We start from the raw sequence: 22,710 nt of genomic DNA on the forward strand, positions 1-22,710 counted from the left end.
AGACAAAGTCCCAAAATGTGATTTTCCCAAGAGTTAGCTTTTTAGATCTGTACCACCCTGACCAACCTACTTCTTTATTTAAATAACTACATTTTAAAGACATGTTTAATTAATATTTGAAAAAAAAAATGTCTCCGTATACTCGTTTACTGACTGCTCCACGACATTTTCCCCAGGTTTTCCAGATCACTTGTCTTCAGTTGTATCTGCCAGATAAGATGCCATCTTCACTGTTTCCTCACCAGCTTCCTGTAGGCTTCCCTGGATTCTTTATGTCCTCTGTCTTTGAGCTTTACACATTCACCCTGGCTTTGTACCAATTGCTATGATTTTATCATCTTATAATTTGTGGCTTCCTGATTTTCATCTTAATTTTTTTCTAAAGAAAAAAAACCACTTGTATTAATCACAACCACCTTTGTGTTTATTTCAAATAATTTCTGATGTTCATAGACAATTTTAACCATGAATGTGGCTTTTAAAAATGTCAGGGAGCTGGGACTAGCTGCATAGTAGAGTGTTTACTTCACATATGAAGGGCCCTGGATTCTACCCCAACCACTGCAAGAGAGAGAGAGAGAGAGAGAGAGAGAGAGAGAGAGAGAGAGAGAGAGAGAGAGAGAGAGAGAAGAGAAGAGAGAAGTCAGATAGATCTTCCTTTGACATTTGCCTCTGACTGGAGAACAGGTCACTTCTGCCTTGGGCTCTGGATGGGTCTTTGATTTGTCAGGAGTAAAGGTTGGCGCAGACACTGTTGGGTCCCATGATTATCTCAGATTCTAGGCTTCTGCTGTCACTGGACAGATGTAAAGTTCTAACTGACTTCTTTGATAATTTAGTTAGGTTGTTGCTCACAGATTTCTCTGTTGCTAAAATGTTTTATAAAAATGTATTTTGATACTTCTGTCTGTATCAGTTTTGTTGGAAGCAAACTCTATGGGATGTAACGAGGGCACCAGCTTCTTATTCTGAAAATTGGAGGGGGAAAAAAAGAATTGTCCTGCTTCTCTCATACAAATTATAGCTCATAGAAACCAATTAGGCCCAGCCCCTGAGAGGCAGAATCTGCCTAATAAATGTGTTTGGACTAGTAAAAACTTTAAAAAATTAGAAAGTCACTACTTACCCATCCTGAAAATTGATTAGGAGAGTGGTTCCGAGTAGCTGGAAGGAAGCCGTAGTTGAAGAGTGGGTGCAGATCTGAGGCTGGTTTGAGCCCTTTGATCAACTGTGGCATGGCTAAAAAGTGGGACAAGGCAGATGTGGGCCTCTTGATGTCCAGAATATGAAGCACACAGTACCACCTGTGCAGCATTCTTGTCAGAGAAAGAGACCTGAGCTCTAAAACTACTTCCATTTGCCAAAAATACTGGGGATGAAAGTAACATTCAAATGACAACACAAGGAAGTAAATAGGCAGTCAGAATGGGGGGCATTTTCTAAAGCCGCCAACCTGGTTTTTTGTAGTAAGTCACCCCCAAGAGAGGAAACAAGAGAGAGACACTGCTCTGGGTGATAATTCACTTTAAAGAGGGGTGTAAGTGTGTTATCCCTGTTTGGATCTGGACTTAACAAATCAGCTCTAATAAGTCCTTTTTCTCTACGGAAGGAAATTTGATAGAGCAGGGTATTGGATGGGTGACGTTAATCCTGGTAGGTGTGACAATGACCTTGGGTTATATAAGGAAATATATATTTTCAAAGAGAGAATCAGGAACCCATGAGTCCTTTGTAAATCTGAGCTAAATTCTTTTTGTCATTTTGGAGAATGCTCCAGTGGCTTTTAGTTCATAGGACTGTTGTTTTGCACAGTGGCCTTGAACAAATCACCTTTATCCAGTGGCCTGCCTTTCTCCAGTCTCCTGCTGGGCTGTGACAGGAATCAACTGATGATTAAAAAGATCCTTTATAAATGTGAGCCACCATGTGGTTGCTGGGAACTGAACTCAGGACCCCTGGAAGAGCACTCAGTGTTCTTAACCACTGATGTCTCCAGTCCCTGCTCCCTGATAAATGGAACATTGATTATGCATTGCCCCTTTGTGGTTGAAAGCTTTAGTGATTTTACTTTGCCTCTATAGACATTTTAGTTTCAGTCCACCAATCAAGAATCACGCATCACGCTGAGCCTACCCTTTTACTGTTTCCTTGATTGTTCTAAACCAAGGGAGCAGCAAGGCATTGTGGGTAGTGAGTGTCCATCTTATGCCCACCACACGGATTTTCTCAGAGCTCTCTGCTGCTGCTTCTGTCTCCAGTGTTGGATTCTCTGTCCCCAGGCCTTGCCGTTAAGGTGCTTTTCAATCGCTTGTACTGTACAGGAAAGCTGTTGGTCTGGGACGTGCCAATGTGGAGGGAGTATTGAGAACTTTGTTGTGGGGCTGTGGACAGGTTACTGCCCCCTTATCTTTGCAAAATGGGAATAAATAATACATTGTCAGATTTTCCTAAGAATTAAGTGTATTAGTACAGTGCTAGCACTGAGCTTGGGTTTCACCCATTACAGGAACCTGATAAATGGCACCTGCTGTGTATGGTTTCATTCTCAGCAAAGATTACCTTGGTGACAGCCTGGTTCTGTGCCAGTGGATGCTGTAGGCTAGGATGTCTCCACCTTGGCCCTGGTGACCGTAGGGATCAGGTGATTCTTGGTTGTGGGGAAGCTGCCTTGTTAATTGTCAGATCCTAAGGAGCATTCCTAGGCTGCCAGATGGGCGTTGTTACCTACTATCAGTTGGGATGTGTCTCCAGACATTCTCAAATGGCCCTGGGGTCAAAGTCATCAGGTTGTTGAGAACCCTGTTATATAGAGTAAGGATGCCACATTAGGAATTTTATTAGGTCATCGTCATGGTCATCGTTATTATTTTTGGTTTTTTGCAGCAGGGTTTCTCTGTGCAGCACTGGCTGTCCTGGAACTTGTTCTATAGATCAGGCTGGCCTCAAACTCAGAGATCCGCTTGTCTCTGCCTCCCAGATGCTGGGATTAAAGGTGTGCGCGACCACTGCCTTGCTCTTTAGGAATTAATTTTTATCATGGGGTATCCTGAAGATAAACTAGAAGCTAAATGAACTTGCATGTTGTATAACTTCTTATCTGTCTTTCTGTCTCTTAACTAATTCAGTCCGTTAAATCAATTTTGTATAGGAAATTGAGCAAGTCCCATATAAAACAATCCCCTAAAGAATAGCAGACATTGGCATTGGCCATTTTTGGTGCCTTCAGCAGTCAAACCTGTGACCTTTACTGGAAGATCCAATGTGAGGCTGGCAAGATGGCTTCCATGGTGAAAAGCTTGCCATGAAATCCTGTCAACACAAGTTTGATCCCTGGAACCTACAGTAAAGGACAGGGCTGACTCCCAAAAGTTGTCCTTCAGGAAGTTGCTGTGGTGCATGTGTCCCTGCATAGGCATACAGACACGCACACACACACACACACACACACACACACACACACACACACACACACGTACACTCAGTATACGGTATTACCACCATCACCACCACCAATAATAATAATAATAATAATAATAATAATAATAATAATAATAAAAACACAAATTTAAAGGGCCCAATCTGATCTTAGTTCTTGAACTTAGACAAGAAAATTTTAGTCAAGCTTTAGTTTCAGTATAGTAAGTCATAGAACTATACATATATACACACATACACACACACACACACACACACACATACTGCTTGCCTTCTTGTAGGGATTTGTATACCTATAATGTATAAGGTATACATTTTATATCTTAGTAAAGATTAAGTACTTCCCCTTTAAATTTTTTGCTTCTACTCATACTGAGTGATTCTTCATGGTTTTAACAGCTGAGTTTCTACAGTGTGTAGGTCTCATTTTGTTCATTTAAAGCTAGATTGAAGCAAGGCAAAAACAGGGATTGCAAGGTGGAAGCAGGATCAGGCGTTCAAGGTCATCTTCAGCAACATAGAAAGTTTGGGTGTAACCTGTGGGTCATATGAGCCCCTTTCTTAAAAAAACAAAACACACACACAAAAACCCAAACAAAAACAAGAAACAAAACAAAAAAACTGAAATGCCCACCAATAACTGGCCTGGATACGTCCCGTTTGTTAGAACTGTTAGAAGGTTAAGAAGCTAACTTGGACATTTGTTTCTCTCTCAAGCTGTTCACACCTGCTCAAAAGGAGAAATAAACAACTACAAGTGGAGATTTTGATGCCAACTAGATGTACAATAGCTGGGGCCAGAGGGTGGGTGTCATTTCTGGTATAATGGAAGGAAAAGCCCTTGACAGCTTTTCAGCAGTGGATGAAAGTCAATTCTGATGGAGAGTTGGGCAGTTTGGGATAAATAAGTTCACATTATCTCAGTTATTTTGTGATGCTGTTTTCATTTGTACATGTTCCTTGGTAAGACTGAATTGGGCGATATTGGAAGTGAACAATGTAGTATCTAATACCGAGGAATCATAAGGCAAATGCAAGTTTGCACCATGGTTGGGAGATGAGATAAAGATGCCACATCACCTACAGAGTCCACTGAAGCAGGTCTTTACACACATATGACTTGGCTCCACCCAGCTTAGTCTTGGTCCTAGGTTTTATCTTTTTGGCTTCTGGAATTCAAGGGTTGTCGGAGCACCCACAAAAGATCCAGTTTATCGCATTCAAGACTTTCATAGAAACTTGGAGTCACCATTTACAAGAGGAGTTATGCTATATCATTTTCTCTGTCCAGTCACATTAGGGCAGTGACAGGCCTGTGATTGGACAGGAATAAGAGGTGGGGCTAGAGTTGGAGGAGGAGACAGGTCAGGAGCAGGAGGAGAGAGGATGATGAACAGTCAGATCTCGAGTGGAAGGTTTTTACAAAATAGATTAATTGGGTTAGAATATTTTCTTTATTATTTGGTTCTGAAATTATTGTATTGGCATCTTGTAAATTGTGACCTTATTATTATATAAATCTGATTGGATATTAAGGCCTTAAGAGTCATGCTTTACTTTGGTCCTAGGCGCTATCTAGATGAATGATTGTGGGGATGTGTAAAGAGTTGCATGTGAGCAAGATGTAAATAGCTGGGAGAAAGAGCCCGCCGGGACATGGTGATGCCTGGACTGCACTGGCTCGAGAACATGGTCCAGCAGGAGATGGAGTTTGCGGGGTGGATTCATTTTTTTAAATATTCCCACAACAGAGTTATTTATTTCCCCATTATTTAGAACTTTTATTTTTCCCACCCCCTTCTTGCTTATGTGTAGGAAAGCCACATGAGAAGGTAGGTGTGGTTTGAAAAGCCCCAAAAGAGAGCAAATGGTGGTGGCCTTTGACAGGCTGTGGTGAAATATTCAACAACAACAACAAAAAAAAAACGTCCTAAATTCTTCTCAACCCACCTAATTTTAATGATGGTTCTTAAGTGCTTTAACCTCCCTTCTAGCCCACCACCCACCAGATCTAATGAGAAGAAAGGTTATTAGGATAAAGGGGAAGTGTACCTGCTCAGAAATTGCTCCTTAGATCAAATTCCATCTGCGTTTTTAGGATATTAGCAGTTTAGTTCACAGGCTGCAGCAGCGGCAGCTCTGTCCACTTGCAAATACTTCACAAATAGTCCAGCAGTCCAGTTCAGTAGAATTGGGGTAGCAAAGACCAATCGGCAACAGTGGCACAAAGTAGTAGAGCCAGCAGGAGGAGCCAGGACCACCAAGGGATGCCAAGAGAAGTTCTCAGCTGTGCCTCTTTCAGCAAAGACTTGAGACCAAGAAGCATTGCAAAGCTAGCTACGCAAGCAAGCCACGCCTCTCTCGAAGGACATTGAGTCCTATTTATACCCTCCAAACATCACATGTCTTGCTTCAGCGTGTGAGTTTGTCTTAGCAAAACACATGAGTGTGTATCCGCTGACATCACTCTGCCAATCAACCTGAGTTTGAGGAAGCGGCAAGAACCTGCCAGCACACCATCAGAAGTTTTTTGGTGCATTTCTCTCTATGCAGTCACAACAAATGGAGCTCAACTACAAAATGTAAGGCGGACCAATAAATGTGTGAGGTTAGCAAAGAATCCTTCCTCACTCTTCCTTTCATGTGCTTGCTTTAGCAAAACCTGTGTCCGTTTCAGGAAAACACTCCTTCATGGATCTGCCCTAGCAAAAACCATCTGTCACAACTGACTTTCCAAAGTATCCATAAGTTTCCACTTCATAAGATCACTTCTCCAGAACACAGCATGTTTTTGTAAGAGAATACAATGCTGCTGGACAGTGGTGGTGCACGCCTTTAATCCCAGCACTTGGGAGGCAGAGGCAGGCAGATTTCTGAGTTCAAGGCCAGCCTGGTCTACAGAGTGAGTTCCAGGATAGCCAGGGCTACACAGAGAAACCCCTGTTTCGGAAGAAAGAAAGAAAGAAAGAAAGAGAGAGAAAGAGAGAGAGAGAGAGAGAGAGAAAGAAAGAAAGAAAGGAAGGAAGGAGGGAGGAATGAACGAACAATGCAAGGAGCTGAAGGTGTTTGCAACCCCATAGAAAGAACAGTATCAACCAACCAGACCCCCCACCCCTAGAGCTCCCAGGAACTAAACCACCAACTAAGGAATACACATGGAGGGACCTGTGGCTCCAGCCGCATATGTAGCAGAGGATGGCCTAGCCGGGCATCAATGGGAGGAAAGGCCCTTCGTCCTGTGAAGGCTCGGTGCCCCAGTGTAGAATACCAGGGCATGGAGCCAGGAGTAAATGGGTGGGTGGGGGAGCACTCTCATAGGAGCAGGGGGAGGGGAGATGGGATGGGGGTTTCTGGAGGGGAAACTGGGAAAGGGAATAACATTTGAAATGTAAATAAATAAAATATCCAATTAAAAAAAAGAAAGAAAGAAAATACAATGCTTGTATTTAGACTCAGGATCTCTTCCCTTAGAAGCCAAAGGTCTGATAAACACATAGTTAACTGACTTCCCTCTTAGAGTCCCAGTGAACGTCCTGCTGGTTTTTCCCTCATCAGTGTTTTATCTTGTGAACAGAATTAACTTTTCCTACAAGTGATCTTATTCCAAGTATGTTGACTTGAAAGTTTTCTCGTTTATTCCTATAATATTATGAGAAATATATTTACATGAATCTTTTGGTTTTCTTTTAGATGTAACTGTCATGTGTTATATTTAAGTTTTGGTTTTTAAAAGGTTGCAGGATTGGTGGTTGTAGTTTAATGGTAGAATAGTTGTCTGGCATGAATGTGTGCATGTGTGCATAGGAGAAGAGAGAAATCTAGGGTACAGGACTATGAAGAGCTAGTCTGTGATCACAGCTCCTGCTCTCGAGTTTCTGACTGCCAACAGCTGACTTCTGATTTGGCTTCATCGATTGTGTCTATTAAAAAGCAAACTTATGCCTTAAGGTAAAAGTTGCTTTGTAAAGTACCTTTCAACTGTTTTATGATTCTATAATGATCTTTTATCTACTTGTGGTTTTTTTGTTTTTGATTTGTTTTGTTTTGTCTTCTTTCACTATCTTTTTAAGTTTTATATATATTCAGCATACTTTTCTAATACTTAAGCATTCTCCAATGTCAAATATTCCTTGGTAATAATGTCATCTAAAAAGAATTCTTCTCAGATCTGATTGACATGGACAGCATCACTTTGGGAATAAATTGTAATCATTCTTTGAGTCTTGATTATAATCGTGATTATAATGTTTTTTTTGTTTTGTTTTGTTTTTTGTTTTTTGTTTTTTTTTTTGTTTTGTTTTTTGTTTTGTTTTGTTTTTGAGACAGGGTTTCTCTGTGTAGCCCTGGCTGCCCTGAAACTCACTCTGTAGACAAGGCTGGCCACGAACTCAGAAATCTGCCTGCCTCTGCCTCCCAAGTGCTGGGATTAAAGGCGCGCGTGTGCCACCACTGCTCGGTGACTATAATTTATATAATTTTACATTTGGGAATTTTTTCAAAGTTCTTAGCACTTGTATTTGGAAAACTTTAAAAAAAATTTTTTTCCTTAATTTTATGAACATGGGGTTTTATCTTTTGTATGTCTGTGCCCTCGTGTGTGCCTGTGCCCACAGAGGCCAGAAGAGGGCATCAGATCCCTTGGACTGGAGTTACAGACAGTCGTGAGCCATCATATGTGTACTGGAATAGAACCTGGGTTCTTTAGAAGAGCAACCAGTGCTTTAACTGCTGAGCCATCTCCCCAGCCCTGGTTTAGTTCTCTTACCAGCATGTAATTATTTTTGTGGTTATTAATGGAAGCTATGACTTTAAATACTGATTTTTTTTCTTTTTTTGGTATTTGATGAAATCTGGGATTTGCCTTCCTGTTGTTCTACTTCATGCCAGAACTCCTTCCAATAACTATGTTTTACTCCTATCTGTCATGTGATATATTGTTGTTTTAGTATTTTATGAAAAAGGACTTAGCCCTGGCTATTGTGTATCCCGTGCTTTTAACCACTTACCTTTGTTATGCCAGAGCTTAGGAAAAAGAACAGTAAGGCAGCCTTGCATTTGTTATATGAAAGGTGTTTTCAGATGCTCTCTCTATAACTTTAACAAAACCTTCCCGAACACCCCTCCAGGGAGCACGGCCATGGAGCACCCTTCCAGGGAGTACTTCCTGTGGCTGGGAATTCCCCTCTGCATTCTTCTGTGTGGTCCTTGAGCACCAGGCACAGGCAGCCTTGACTTTCGAGCCATCATAATAATGTGTCCCTTAGCTTCTAAATGAGAAACATGTCCAGCCTTTAATATGCTTCCTGTGGTGGTTTGAATGAGAATGGCCCCCAAAGGCTCATATCTCAGAGTTCTTAGTCCACAATTGGTGGACTGGTTGGGAAGGATCAGGAGGTGTTACCTTTTTGGAGGAAGTATGCCACTGGGGATCTGCCTTGTGCTTTCAGAGGAGGATGTAAGCTTCGCAGCTCCAGCTCCACCACCATGCGTGCCTGCCTGCTCTCATGCTCTTCGCTGTAATGGTCATGGACCCTTTGAAACTATAATCCTCCAAGAAGAAGCTTTTCTATAAGTTGCCTTGGTCATGCTGTCTCTTCACAGCCATAGAGAAGTAACCAAGTCACTTCAATCTTTGCCTGTTGAGTGTCACACTTTGTTGACTCATTACTGGAGCATACAGTAGGACATAATGAGATGACTGATGTGAACACAGGCTATAAAAAGACCCAGGCTCTTGCTCTTCACTCTTTCCTCGGTCACTCACTTGTGGGAAGCCATTTTCTCAAGGCTGTTTCTGCAGAGGGCTCCCTGAGAGTGGATGGGTAAAGAATGACAAGCAAGCTGAGGTCTGCTGCAGGTACATGAATGAGCTCAGATATGAATGTGAAACATGGTGCAGACAGCAGTTCACAAGAGACCCTGAACCATTACTACCCAGCTCAGCCCTTCGTGATCACTGACCCACAGAATCTACTAAGGTTTGCTGTTTTCGTGAGGTAAGTATGGAAGTGATTTGTTGTAGGTGGCTAATGCACCTCGTGGCCTCCTCCAACCTCACCCGATTTCCCTGGGACCATTTGGTCTCTTACATTCTTCCCTTTTCTTCAGAATCGAGTCTAACTTTCTTCTTGACTTCATCCAAAAGCAGGGTAACCTCTGGACCCCAGCTTCTTTTCCTACTGAGTGTGGAAAGGGGTTGGGCCAGGTGGTTTCTGGATTCCTTTCAGCCTTAAAGTTCTGTCTTCTTTGTAAGCTCTGCCCCAGTGTCGTCAAGAGAATGAGTGTGGGAAATGTTAGAGTTGCCCAGTTGTTTTTAATTGACAGAGTGTAGTTGTACAGTCTCGTGGGTTAGAGTACGCTATGGTGCACTTACTGTGTATTGATCAGCTTAAGCCATTGGGTTATCCATCACCTCAAGTGTTCACTCTGGCAGGTTGGCTTTTCAGACAGGCAGAGAAAGTCAACAAGCAGGTTAGACTTACAGGCCGGCAGAACTGTATCAGTCTTGCTAGACTTCACAATTCTCAGCTTCTAAAATTTGCCTTTTCGCCTTCATGCGCAATTGCTCCTTCATCCTGGCCATAGTGACATCATCAGTTAAGGTAGCTCCAAGAAAAACAGAAGCAGATACTTAACAGAGGAACCCAGCAAGTAGGGGCAGCAGAGATGGCTGACTCCTCAATCCAAAATTTATAGAAACTGATGTTTGTGTATCCTGGAGACTCATTGGTTCAGATCTTATATACTTGAGGCTCACTGGTTCATATATTGTATATATACTGGAGGCTCACTGGTTCAGATGTCGTATAGTGGAGGCTCACTGGTTTGGATATAGTTTGATCCCCAACTTACCACTCATTTCAGGACCAAAAATCTTTCAACTTGACGCTTGAAGGAGCTTTCTCTGCTTGTCCAGGGGAGATGGGAAAGTTGGACTGGAGGTGTAGGGGCAAAGGGAAATAAATGAACCTTTCCACGGGTCAGCTAAGATTTGTGGAGTTAGACCTGTCCGAAACCTCTTGGGTTCTCCAGGGGCTCTGAGGATAGGCACAGCATGGAGGAAGTACACTGAAGAAGGCAAAACTGTTACAAGAACTTGGTAGATGTTTCCTTGTGAGGTACCGTCCATATCCCCACCCAAGCCCCAACCAGTACTTGGAGCAAGCAGATCATGGCTTAACTCAATTCTGAGCACCACATTTTCACCTTGACAGTAGTCCCTAAATATCTGCAGATTTGTGAGAGACACTCTCAGCCCCTTTAGCATATATACTGGCTTTAAAAATGCAGGGCCTTAAAGAGTCAGAGCTGTGTTAAAGAACGAGAAGGCAACTTTCAGCAATAAATACAGATGTTAGCTAGTGGTTTTTGACAAGTAGCACTGATTTAAAGTATTTTGCTCTCATCATGACATAGTGACGCATGTGTTTAGTCCCAGCACTTGGGAGGCAGAGACAGATAGATCTCTATGAGTTTGAGAGAAGCCTAGTCGACAAAGTGAATTCTAGGACATCCAGAGTTGTTACAAAGAGAAACCTTGTCTTGAAAAACAAACAAATCGAAAAGTATTTCGCCCCATGTTAGGCAGAATGCTGATTTATGGTTTTTTAAATAGTCTACAGGCTGTGCTCCTGGATGTGAATAAGGGTCACGGTCATTGCTCCCTTTCTGATGGCATAGAGACATCTATGATTCGGAAACAATAATACGGAGTTATTGTTATATTTGGAACATAGTTTTATATTACTTATAATTTGGAATATAGTTTGATTCTTACATAGAAATAAAGGGTAGATTTGGTGTATTAAGAAGTGAGGGGCTGGAGAGATGGCTCAGCGGGTAAGAGAACTGACTGCTCTTCCAAAGATCCTAAGTTCGGATCCCAGCAACCACATGGTGGCTCACAACCACCCGTGATGAGATCTAACACCTTCTTCTGGTGTGTCTGAAGACAGCTACAGTGTATTACACTGGAGTGAGCCAGGTAGAGTGAGCAAGGTGGAGTGAGCGGAGTTCAATTCCCAGCAGCTACACACATGATACCTCACAGCCATCTGTACAGCTATAGTGTACTCACATAAAATAAATAAAATAAATCGTAAAAAAAAAAAAGAAGAAGTGAGACTGTGGACACAGAAATGAGGCTCTTTGGCTAGTGTGCTTATTACCTTACCCGCCTACCTATGCATCCTCCACCCAGGTAGACATGACATCTTACTTCTCAGATTGGACACCACTGTCCTCCCTGCCGCAGTCACCCTGTCCTTTATAAGAACAAAAGCCAGCATAAATAAGTAAGGAGATCATCGTAACAGGAGGACTGTGAAGGAGCACAGGACCGAGAAGGATTTGAGGGCTGGGTGATTGCATTTGTCAGGCAAGCATGAGGATCTGAGTATGGTAGGGCTCTGGGCTCCCCTGAGGTCCCTGGGAGAAGTAGCAGAGGTCCACAGCGCCTACAGAATCCACACTGTCTCCTCAGGAACATACATGGAACAAAGAAGAAGGAGCAAGACACCCTCTCCTAGTGGAGTCCTTCGCTTCCACCCACCATCTTCACCTGAGCCGGGCTGGGAAAGGAGTGGACTGAGAGACTACTGCAGGCTCAGGCAGTGGAGCCTCAGGGGCTGTTTGGAGAGTTTCTGTTTCCTCTGGGGGATAGGGGTAGAGTAAGGCAGGTGGGCAATAGAAGAAGCAGGGCCTATTTAATGGGTAGTGGCTGTAGTGTGGGACGAATCTAGACACAGACCTTCTGCCCTCTCTGCTACACGTCAGGAACATACCCCAGTCTCTCATCTAATTCCTCCCCGAGAGCAGGAAGCTTAGACCAAACCCTAAACTGGAATCAAAAAGGCCTATAACATCTGGCTGTACCAGGTTCTGGGCCTGGAAAATGGTTACCTGACTAGTAGGAAAAGAGTGAGGGGATTCACCTGTCGGTTAGCTAACCAGGGTTAGCTGTTCGCTAACCAGTATTAGCTGTTAGCTAACCAGGGTTCTGTGCTCTCTCTTTACATTTTTGCCCTTTTATATCCTGTTCTTTGCAGTCCTTGGTCACCCGGTATTTGTGGGTTATTTGTAATATACAATGTGTTGGGCTAAATGGAGGGAGACCAGGATTTGTAGCATGAATGGGGCTGCCGAGTGGGGTAGGAGAGTCTAGTAGGAAAGCAAAAGTAGCTCAGAGGTCTTAGTTTTGAACTTATGTTTATTAAAACCATAATAGAGAAGGCTATGAAAGGTAAGTGACCGAGTTGGCATGCACGGCACAGGCTGTCCGGCCTCGTTCCCAGCCCGCCTGCAGGTTGACCCTGAGAACTTTTGAACGTATGAGTTATAACCTTACTGCTCAGCAAGAGCTGGTTATGACTGCTAATATAACGATGCTGGAGCCGTTGAGAGCCCTTTCTGTTTTAGACCCAGTGCTCAACACAGGAATACATCATGAAAATAATAAAAATGTATAGAGTTCGAAGGCCCGTGGTGGGGGAAGGGAGGGTTGTATTTTCCAAGACTCACGGATAGCATTGTAATGCTATAAGGATTTCAGTTGAGAGTGGGACGTTTCAAGAGGTCCATCATCAAAAGACACGTTTAGGCTGCATGTGACCTGATGGTAGCAAGTGCCCTGTTCAATCAGGAGACACTGTTTTCTCCTTCCCAGTAAAATTCAGTGCATTTGTTACAATGTTATAAAAAGCGCATTGATTAACTTAATAAGCGGTTTCGTAGGGATTTTTTTTAAGGTGGTCTCTTAATAGACGCTGATGCCATCATTTCTTTTTCTGTGAGGTGATAACTAATGTAATTGAAGTGTTCACATTTCTGGTTATAGAAGTTGAAAAACAAGTAGATCTCAGAGAATATGCTGCTTCACCCTCCCGGGTGCCTCATGCCCAGCCGTGCCCCCTAGATTCCCTACCCCATTGGTTGTCAACCTCTCTAATGCTGCCACCCTTTAATACAGTTCTTAATGTCCTGGTGCCCCCCCCCCCCCAACCGTGATATTATTGGGTTTGCTACTTCATAATTGTAATGTAGCTATTGTCATGAATCAGAATATAAATATCTGTGTTTTCTATGGTCTTAGGCAACCTGTATGAAAGGGGTTGTGGCTCACAGGTTGAGAACTACTGCCCTAGACTGCCTGGCATGTTATCCTGAGGAACATGCTCCTGGTTCTGGTGTGTGAGTCCCCTCGCTGGGGACTGCAGGAAGGCCTGTACGAAGAACAAAAAAGTATTAAAGATCTCAAAATAACAAGTAACATCAAGGAAGAGGGTAAGACCTCAGAATAGAGAGCAGAAGTAGTCTTAGCCATAGCACCCAGAAGTTAGAATTTATAAGATATGAATATGTACAATTTATATGAAGATAAATATGAACTGGAGAAAAGAAGGTAATTACAGTCTTTTGTTATTACAAAGTTGTCCTTTTTGATTATAAACCAAATAACCCCTCTAAAAATAAATTATTGTGTAGAGATTTGAAAATGATTCTAAATCATTTAATGTGATCAGTTACAGAAACTCAATGGTGTTTTTATTTGCTCGGTGTTCTCATCACAGAGTGGCCTTTCCTGTCTTCATCCCCCTCTTGTGGATAAGAGAACTGAGGTTGTTGTTGGCTAAGTGTAAGCTAGTTTTCTTATGTGTCAAGTAGCAAGCTTGGTATCACCCCAGCTTCCTAATATTACAGATTCAAACCCAGAATTCATTGTCTAGCAATATACTTTCTATGCTATGGAAGGTTTCTAACGAATCATTGTTTGTTCACTGAGCAGTCAGTTCTGGGTTCCTATGCCAGGTGTCGGGACCTGTTCTGGAGTAGACATGTCATAACAGAAAAGGGCCCTGTCTGGATATTTTATTCTGTCCCCCTTTTGGAGTTTAGGATTTCTTGTGGCTTTCATTTGTTAGATAAACCACAGAAAGAAAGAAAAGAGTAAAGGTAGAAGATGCTAGCCTAGTGAAGATTACATAACATAACTTTAATACCTTTCTCTTAGGGCTTACAAATACAAGCTAAAGAATGACCAGCTGAGACGGGAGGTATACTAATTAAAAGGCTAGCCTTGGCTACAGCATTTAGTTTAAACTGAGACAGCCTTAACTAGTTTCTTAATTAACAAAATGATGAGCAGGTCATAATGGCTTATGCCTTTAATCCCTGTATTAAAGCTGAGGCAGGAGGATGGTCACATATATAGCCTGCGCTATAAAGCTAGACCCTGTGCTAGAAAAAGATGAGAAGGGGGGAAGAGGAAGAATCGTGGAAGCCATCATTTTCTTTAGCACATTTGTAAAGATCATAGGATCGGAGTAATCCCCGGGAAGTATTGCCATTAGATCCATCAGAGTTCCTGAGTTTCTGATGACTACACTGGAAAATTTTTTTCTTTAATCAGTAACCAAGTTTTCATATTCTTAAACTTTGACCTATTTTTTTAGAAGGAATGTGCATGCATCTGATAGGCAGTAGATAGATTTAGACTTGGCAAGTTTATTCTCCTTTCTCATGATTATTTTATGAAAATCTTGAATGTATGCTCTCAATCCACTTAAGTCATATAGTTTTTAAATTGTGGCTTGAAAACCTTAATTTTTCAGAAAAGAAAAACCACTGGAAATAGTGTTGAGCTTTAAACTGGAGGAGTCAAGTATAATCTTTTTCTTTTATTTAATGGAGAAAATGTTTTTAAATATTGTGACTTGTACAGACATCCTGAACGTGTGTTGAGGATGAAGGTGAGAGCTGACTGGCACGCGTGTGCTGTGCCTCCGGTACCTGTGTTGTGACTTTTCCTGTCAGCACAGTAATTACCGCAGAGGCTTCAGAATGGAGAGCTGCTGTAAGTACACATCTGTTTGAGCCTCGAAACAGTCCTGAGCATCCACATAAGTGTTTTTGAGGTTCACTTTCTGCGTTTGAGTGGGAGATGACAGAAAAGCTAACAGATGGCTGACCAGGGGATTGTGTTGACAAGGGAGAAACCTAATTTAGTTGCTTTTGTTCCTGAATAAAAAAACATTCAAGCCAGTACAAACTCACGGTGAGAAAGTCCTGGAGCTGTTTTCCACTGAAGTGTTTTACTTACGTTTTTAGAGAGGTAAGGGACTGGCAGATAGGAGGAAAGAAGAGGAGACCAGAGAGGGAAAGAGACAATCGACAGAGAGAGAAGAGACAGGCAAACTGGTGACTGTAAGAGACAGAGACAAACTGGTGACCGTTCCAAGATTTGAACCTTTGTCTATGTTTTTTTTTTTTTTAAACTGTATGTTCTTCACACTTTGCCAAGAGTTTCTTTCCTGTTGACCTTTGTCATTGGGAGAATTTCTTAATGCTCAAAGCAGTTTTTCCTAGTAATTTTTGATCTAAAAATGCTACTGCCTTGATTCTGCGTGTTTGAACACGTAAAAATATTTTCTCATTAAATCAAGTTTAATCTTCTCATTGTGCTCCCTGCTGTGTGGGGAGAACTTTGAAGCAAGGATCAGAAATCAGATGACACAAATGCTCCCCACTTAGGGATGTCTCTATTCAGCACTAACCAAAAACATACTGGCCAGTCTCTTAATCAGCCACACTTATTCCTGAGCACCAAATTCCTGAATATTTTGGGTGAAAATACTTTGTCCACTTCAGAAACAGCTAGACTTTTCCCCAGACTCTCTTTAAGCAAAATTATAAAGAAGGTGAGCATTTAAAAACATCTTCCAATTAAAGTGGCTAACAAAGTGGAGGCAAAGTGGCCATTTCTGACATGCCTCAGAGACAGGGGGCTGCTCGTGACAGTGTTAATGTTGGCATCCTTTGCGTACTTCCAAAGCACTGCTAGAAACACGGGTATTTGTGGATGTTACCTTGCTGAATGTAGGGGGATGAGAGCAATCAGGTTTTTTTCTCCCTCTTAATAAAGAGTGAACCTGGAATCTCTCTCATGCTAGGCAAGTATTTTATGATTTTCTAAATTGTGTTTTGAGATAGGAGCTCACCATATTGCTCTTGGTGGCCTTGAACTGGCAATCCATCCTTCTGCCACCATTCCTGCTACCAGAAGGCTCTAAAGAGTTATAAGAAAATCATACCACTTGTTTATAGCACCACGTTAATCTTAGGTTTTTTTTTTTAAATTAATCACTTCATTTTTTTACATTTCAAATGATATCCCACTTCCTGGTTATCCCATTCACACCCCCACCCCCACCCATCTCACATCTGCCCTCTCCTTCTCCCCTTTGCCTCTATGAAGGTGCTCCTCTCCCGCCCCACCACTCCAGCATCCTCCTACGCTGGGGCATCAAACCTGTAATTTCAACTTTTTTTTTTTTGGTTTTTCAAGATAGGGTTTCTCTGTGTAGTCCTTTAGTCCTGGCTGTCCTGGAACTCACTCTGTAGATCAGGCTGGCCTCGAACTCAGAAATCTGCCTGCCTCTGCCTCCCAAGTGCTGGGATTAAAGGCGTGTGCCACCACTGCCCGGCTTGGCAGTCTTGTGTCTTTACCATGAGGCTTCATACCCTGCCCTGCTGTAAGGAGTCTGTAGTCAGGGCAATCTCTAGCTACTGTGTAGTTTGCCTCTTGATAGTTCTATGACTGCCTGATGTACATCAGTGGAGAGCTCTACAATGTCTCCAGTAATGATTGCTCAGCTCCTTAAGTTTACTAGAGTCATCAACTTTTATCCTTCAAAGAGGTAAATTTTATGGCATGTAAATTATTCATCATTAAGCTGTATGAAATGAGAACTGTGTGACTGTAGCTGACCACAGAACTCATAACATCTAAAGAAGAGTTAATGTTGATTAAATAGAGAAGTTATTAAAGAGCTTCTCTTTCCTTCCCTCCTTCCTTCTCTACCTCCTTAGAGGCCTGAAAGCCATACTGAGCCTTTGGTTGCTTATTAAAACTTGCTGTTCATTAAGAATAGTACGATGTGGAATTGGAGAGATGACTCAATGGTTAAAAGCACATTAACATAATTAACTGGCTGTTCTTGCAGAGAACCCAGGTTCAGCTCCCACCACCCACATGGCAGCTTGCAACCATCTCTAACTCCAGTTCTAGAGGATCTGCAGGCACTATATATACACACAGTACACAGATATGTGCAGGCAAAACACCCATACAAATAAAATAAAATAAAATAAATCTTTTTTCAAAAGAAGAATACAATGAAAACCTCCATGGAAATCTCCATTACCCTCCTATTTCTGGAGATCTCTTTTTTTTTGTTTTTTAGAAACTGAACTTTTGAGGGGAAAAAAGCTGTAAACTTTTTAAAATATCAGATTTTTCTGGTCTAGAAAGATCCATTTGTACCATAGCATGGAAGAATGCTCATATCTGTGCTCTTTGTACCAGTATTGGACATTAGTATTAAAAAATAGTGTCATTTTCTATGTATCTAGTTAAATACAGAATAAGATAGAGTAGGCAAGGAGTTAGAGACTTGGGAGAGGAGGCAGATAGATACTCCAGAGGAAACTTAAGACTTTCAGACGCTAACATTTCACCAAACACTTCCCACACTGCTTGTCTCTGCTCAGTTAAAAAGGAATCCAGGGAGCAGCTTGGGACCTTCCACTGACCACAGAGATAAAAGGGTGAACAGTCTACACTAACAATTAACTGTGCCTTCCCAGCTCAAAGCCAACTACAGGCAATAAATTTGGTTAGCTACCTGATATCTCTAGCCTGAATTTTAGTCCATAGAGAACAGCCTTTTAACTGACCACAGAGTTAAAACCAGAAGTACTGGGATTCATTCAGCTACGTATTTCTTCCTTGGCTACTTATTTATTGCTTCCAGCCAAAGGAGGTTGAGCACAGTTTTGACTCCTCATGCAGAACAAAGATTTCATGCCCATCTCAGTAAAACTTACAGACCGAGTGAGGCGCCCAGCTCTTTGCTTCCTCTGTGTGCCCATCCTGACTTTCCACGGTGTTCTCCCCTTTCTGCTTTATTTAAAGGTCCCTTGTCCCTTCCTCTGATCCCCACTTCATTCTTCAGGAAGATGCTCTTGAGTCCCATTTCTTAAATCATGAGACATGACTTCGTTAGGGATCCCGTAACTGAATACGTGTAGGAGTCTTGAGAAGTGTATAGTCTCTGAGATGCAGTGACCAAAAGTGAGTTCAGAAATCAAGTGTGTAATGTTCTTCTGGAGGTGCTTGCTTGTGATGAGTCACATGACTTCGCTCCAGCCGTGGTCCTGAATTCGAATGTGTCCCATGTGTGCCAGCTTGTCCTGTGGCACCAGTGAATGTTGCCTGAAATACCTAATTTTCAATACTGTTGTATGTTGTGATCTACATTGTTTTTGCTGTGCATGCAATTTTCTGCTCTTTAGAAACATAATAATTATGGAAAACAAAGACAATATTTTCTTTTTTTTAAGATTTATTTTATTTATTTTATGTGTATGAGTACACTGTAGCTGTACAGATGGCTGTGAGCCATCATGTGGCTGCTGGGAATTGAACTCAGGACCGCTGCCGGCCCCGCTCACTTCAGCCCTGCTCGCTCTGGCATAATTCACTGTAGCTGTCTTCAGACACACTAGAAGAGGGCGTCAGATCACATTACGGGTGGTTGTGAGCCACCCTGTGATTGCTGGGATCCGAACTCAGGACCTTTGGAAGAGCAGTCAGTGCTCTTACCCACTGAGCCATCTTGTCAGCCCCAAAGACTATTTTCATGCCAGCATTCTTCAGCATGTAAGAGTCAAATTAGTATGTCTTTGGATTGTATTGGGTTACAAAGTTTTATTTTTTTATTTATGAATTTTATTTATTTTAGTGTGTGTGTGTGTGTGTGTGTGTGTGTGTGTGTGTGTGTGTGTTGTCAGCATATATACCTCTGTACCACTGTGAGCTCGGTGTCTGCAGAGTCTAGAAGGCTTCAGATCCCCGGAGCTGGAGTTATAGTAGCAACTGCTGTGTGGGTTCTGAGTCTTCTTTCTGGAAAAGCAAACAAGTGCTCTTAACTGCTGAGTCATCTCTCCATCCCCCAAAACTTCGATTTTAAAAATTGGTGTTAGGGTTTGATTTAAAAAAATTGTTAAATGAACTTTGTCTTGGGATTAGGACAGAATCTCAAGTAGTTTCAGAAATGGTCCTAACCATACTTATACCACTTTGTACAACGTTTTTATGTGTAGGAGCACAGGACATATCGATGATTATAATAAATCAAAATAGTAATCAGCTCTGAGAACTGTTGAAGATATTCTATTCTTCAGCATTCCATTCAGCTGGGATTTAATTATTTATATAAAATTAAGCAAGCATACCTATCATTAATATTTACACTTGCCTTTGCCATTACGAAGTAATAAGCTTACATGTATACCACAGAATTCTTTTAAAGTAAATTACTTTGTGAATTTTTGTCAGTAAATGTTTGATATGTATACAAATTTTATATACCTGTGTATATGGAGTTGCATAAAAATTTCTCAGGTGAAAGGGGTCATAAGTGGAAAGAATTTAATAAGCCTTTGTCTAAGGGAGATATTGCTGACCCCACACTGAAGGGACTTTCCAGTTCTCTGGTGACACATGCTCATATGTAATTCAGATTTACCCCAAGAGGCAGGAAGCTCAGAGGAAGACAATTGGCAGCACCTCTCTAGGCAGGTACCTGAAGTTGGGGTTTCCTTTTCACATTTATGTTTTATATGCTATTAGTGAAATTTGACCTTTGCAGCAAAAGGTTTTAGCTAATTTAATCTGGAGAAGGAGTTAGTTATCCTAAAAACATAAATTAAACACTCCCAGAAAAACTTGCTGTTTTCCCCTCCTGTGAGGGTGAGAATCTGGTCTCTTTAAGTCGTGTATCTTACCAGGCGTTCGTTCTCTTTACTGTTCTTCCCTAGTTAAATGTATCTTCTCTAGGAATTGAGACTGGCCAGATCTGAGGGAAAGGTGCAGAAGGCCGTGCTGGACCAGTGTAAATCCATCCAGTTACATTTGAATTTGACAGTGTCACAGCTAAACTCCACCCAAAATGTTATGAGCTTTTACAGAAAACAGGTGTTAATGTTGTAGGAACATTCCAAAGACTCAGGCACGTTTGCTATTGAAAGTTGGGAAGGTGGGAGGAGTCAATCTCTGTGATGGGTTTACTCCTGCATGCGGCTAAGGAAGGACCCCCGTATCCCATGGGAGAATGTTGATTTGTAAATTTTTTTCAAACATCAATATTTCCGCACATCTCACTTTTCCCCCAGAAACAAATGAAATGAAAATCAAATCTTGTTGCAATATCTAATCAATATACAAATAGATGAATATTAATATGCTCCAGAAGAGCCAGCAGTAATCATGGTGGAACATTTAGATATTGCTCCTGATTGCCTGTCCATTTTGCTGTGACAGCCTTATGCAGTGATGCTTGGTCAACACTTGACTTTAATATTGGAAGCATGTTTACTGAATGGATTGTTTTAGTAACTCACGTGAAAGACCACCAAGGTTCTGTTGTCCACTATCATCTTAGGCTCTTTCAGAATGTAGATTTTATTTGATATATGTACTTTATAGTCTTTGGTTTTAACATAATACTTATGTCCTTTAAAAGTAACTGTTGGGCAGGAGAGATGGTTTAAGAGCACTGAGTGCTCTTCCAGAGGTCCTGAGTTCAAGTCCCAGCAACCACATGGTGGCTCACAACCATCTATAATGGGATCGCATGCCCTTTTCTGGTGTTTCTGAAGGGAGTAACAGTGTACTCATATACATAAAATAGATAAATATTTAAAAAAAAACTATTAAAGAATAAAAGTAACTGGGCTGGTGAGATAGCTCAGCGGGTAAGAGCACTGATTGCTCTTCCGAAGGTCATGAGTTCAAATCCTAGCAACCACATGGTGGCTCACAACCACCCATAATGAAATCATATACCCTCTTCTGTGTACTCATTTATAATAATAAATAAATCTTAAAAAAAAAGAATAAAAGTAACTTAAAAATATTTCTTATTTGCCTTTATTCCCTTAGACAAATGTGCTATCCCTAGTCTCAGATATAGATAGAAACAATTTAGGATCAAGTCTTAGTGTTATTGTTTCTTGGCTCTGTTGCACATTGTACTTTCCCTAGGTCAATTCTAATGTCTTTCTTGCTGTACTCTGTCAAGGTTCTGAGCAATTTTAAAAGCTTAGGTTGTAGTTCTCCCAACTGATACACTCCTAGGATGTCTCTGAACAATACCAGAAACAACATCAAACCCTTCGAGTGTTGTACATCAAACCCTTCGAGTGTTATGCCTGTCTGGGGAAAAGTGAAGATTCTGCCTGTCTTGCAATCCACACTTTGTGTACTGTCGACCCTTAAAGGTCAAATCAACTTTTGTTCCCTGCTGATTAACTTCAGGGGTTAAATAGCCATTTTATTAAACCACAAAAGTCATCCAGCCTTCTGTTAGCACCTGATGGCGCCGTGAACTAATGTACATTAAGCTTGGAAACTGAATTCCACAGCAGGTCTTCCGAATCTGTCAAGTTGTTACTCTTGGGAAGGGGTGCGATGAGATGGTTTTCCTTCTGAGTTCCCTGTCTAGCAGTGGGATGACATCCTCATGCCATGACTCTCTGTGTGGTGGTTTGAATGTGAAATCCCCCGTACATTTGGGGTTTTGTGTACATGTTCCCAGTTGGTACTCCTGTTTGGGGAGGTGTGGCCAGGGGTGGGCTTTGAGGTTTCAAAAGCTCTGTGTTTCCAGTGAGCTCTCTCTGTCTCCTGTTTGCAGTGGAGCCAAGAGCTCTCAGCTGTGCTCGCTCTAAGCTACCCACCACCATGACTTTGATCTGCCACTGGGGGACTCTTACACTCTGGAACAGTACGCCCATTCAAATGCTTTCTTTTGTAAGTTGTCTCGGTCATGATATTTCATCACAGCAATAGAAAAGTAACTAAGACACTCATTTATGGTTGGTCTCCTTTGTAGTAGCAATTCTCAAGCCATGCTAGTATTTTAGCTTGTATCAAAGAATGAAGTTTTCCTCAATACTCCAGTAAAATAAATAGAGTGCTCTGAGTGCCTAGCTTTCCCCAGCAGTTGGAGTGCTTTGCCATGGGAGATTGCTTTGCACACTTACAGTGCACACCCTAGTGTCTGCCGCTTTGATTCGGTTTTCAAAACAGTATTATTAATAGTTACCATTGTGCTATAAAGAGTCTTTTCTCTAGCTCAGTATTTGTCCAGTTATGACTTAATTTTTGCCATTGGGCAAGAACATAACAGGAATGCTTAATTAAGAACTTTCTGTTGC

At 41.7% G+C, this 22,710-nt stretch overlaps 1 protein-coding gene across 2 annotated transcripts in view; it reads left to right on the forward strand.

Annotated features, from left to right (window-relative positions):
* Sh3d19 (SH3 domain containing 19) overlaps nt 1-22,710 on the forward strand; it is a 163,887-nt gene that overhangs the window by 33,358 nt on the left and 107,819 nt on the right. The gene's annotated exons all lie outside the window — the stretch shown is intronic.

This window comes from Mastomys coucha, unplaced genomic scaffold (assembly GCF_008632895.1).
Source record: "Mastomys coucha isolate ucsf_1 unplaced genomic scaffold, UCSF_Mcou_1 pScaffold16, whole genome shotgun sequence".
NCBI lineage: Eukaryota > Metazoa > Chordata > Mammalia > Rodentia > Muridae > Mastomys > Mastomys coucha.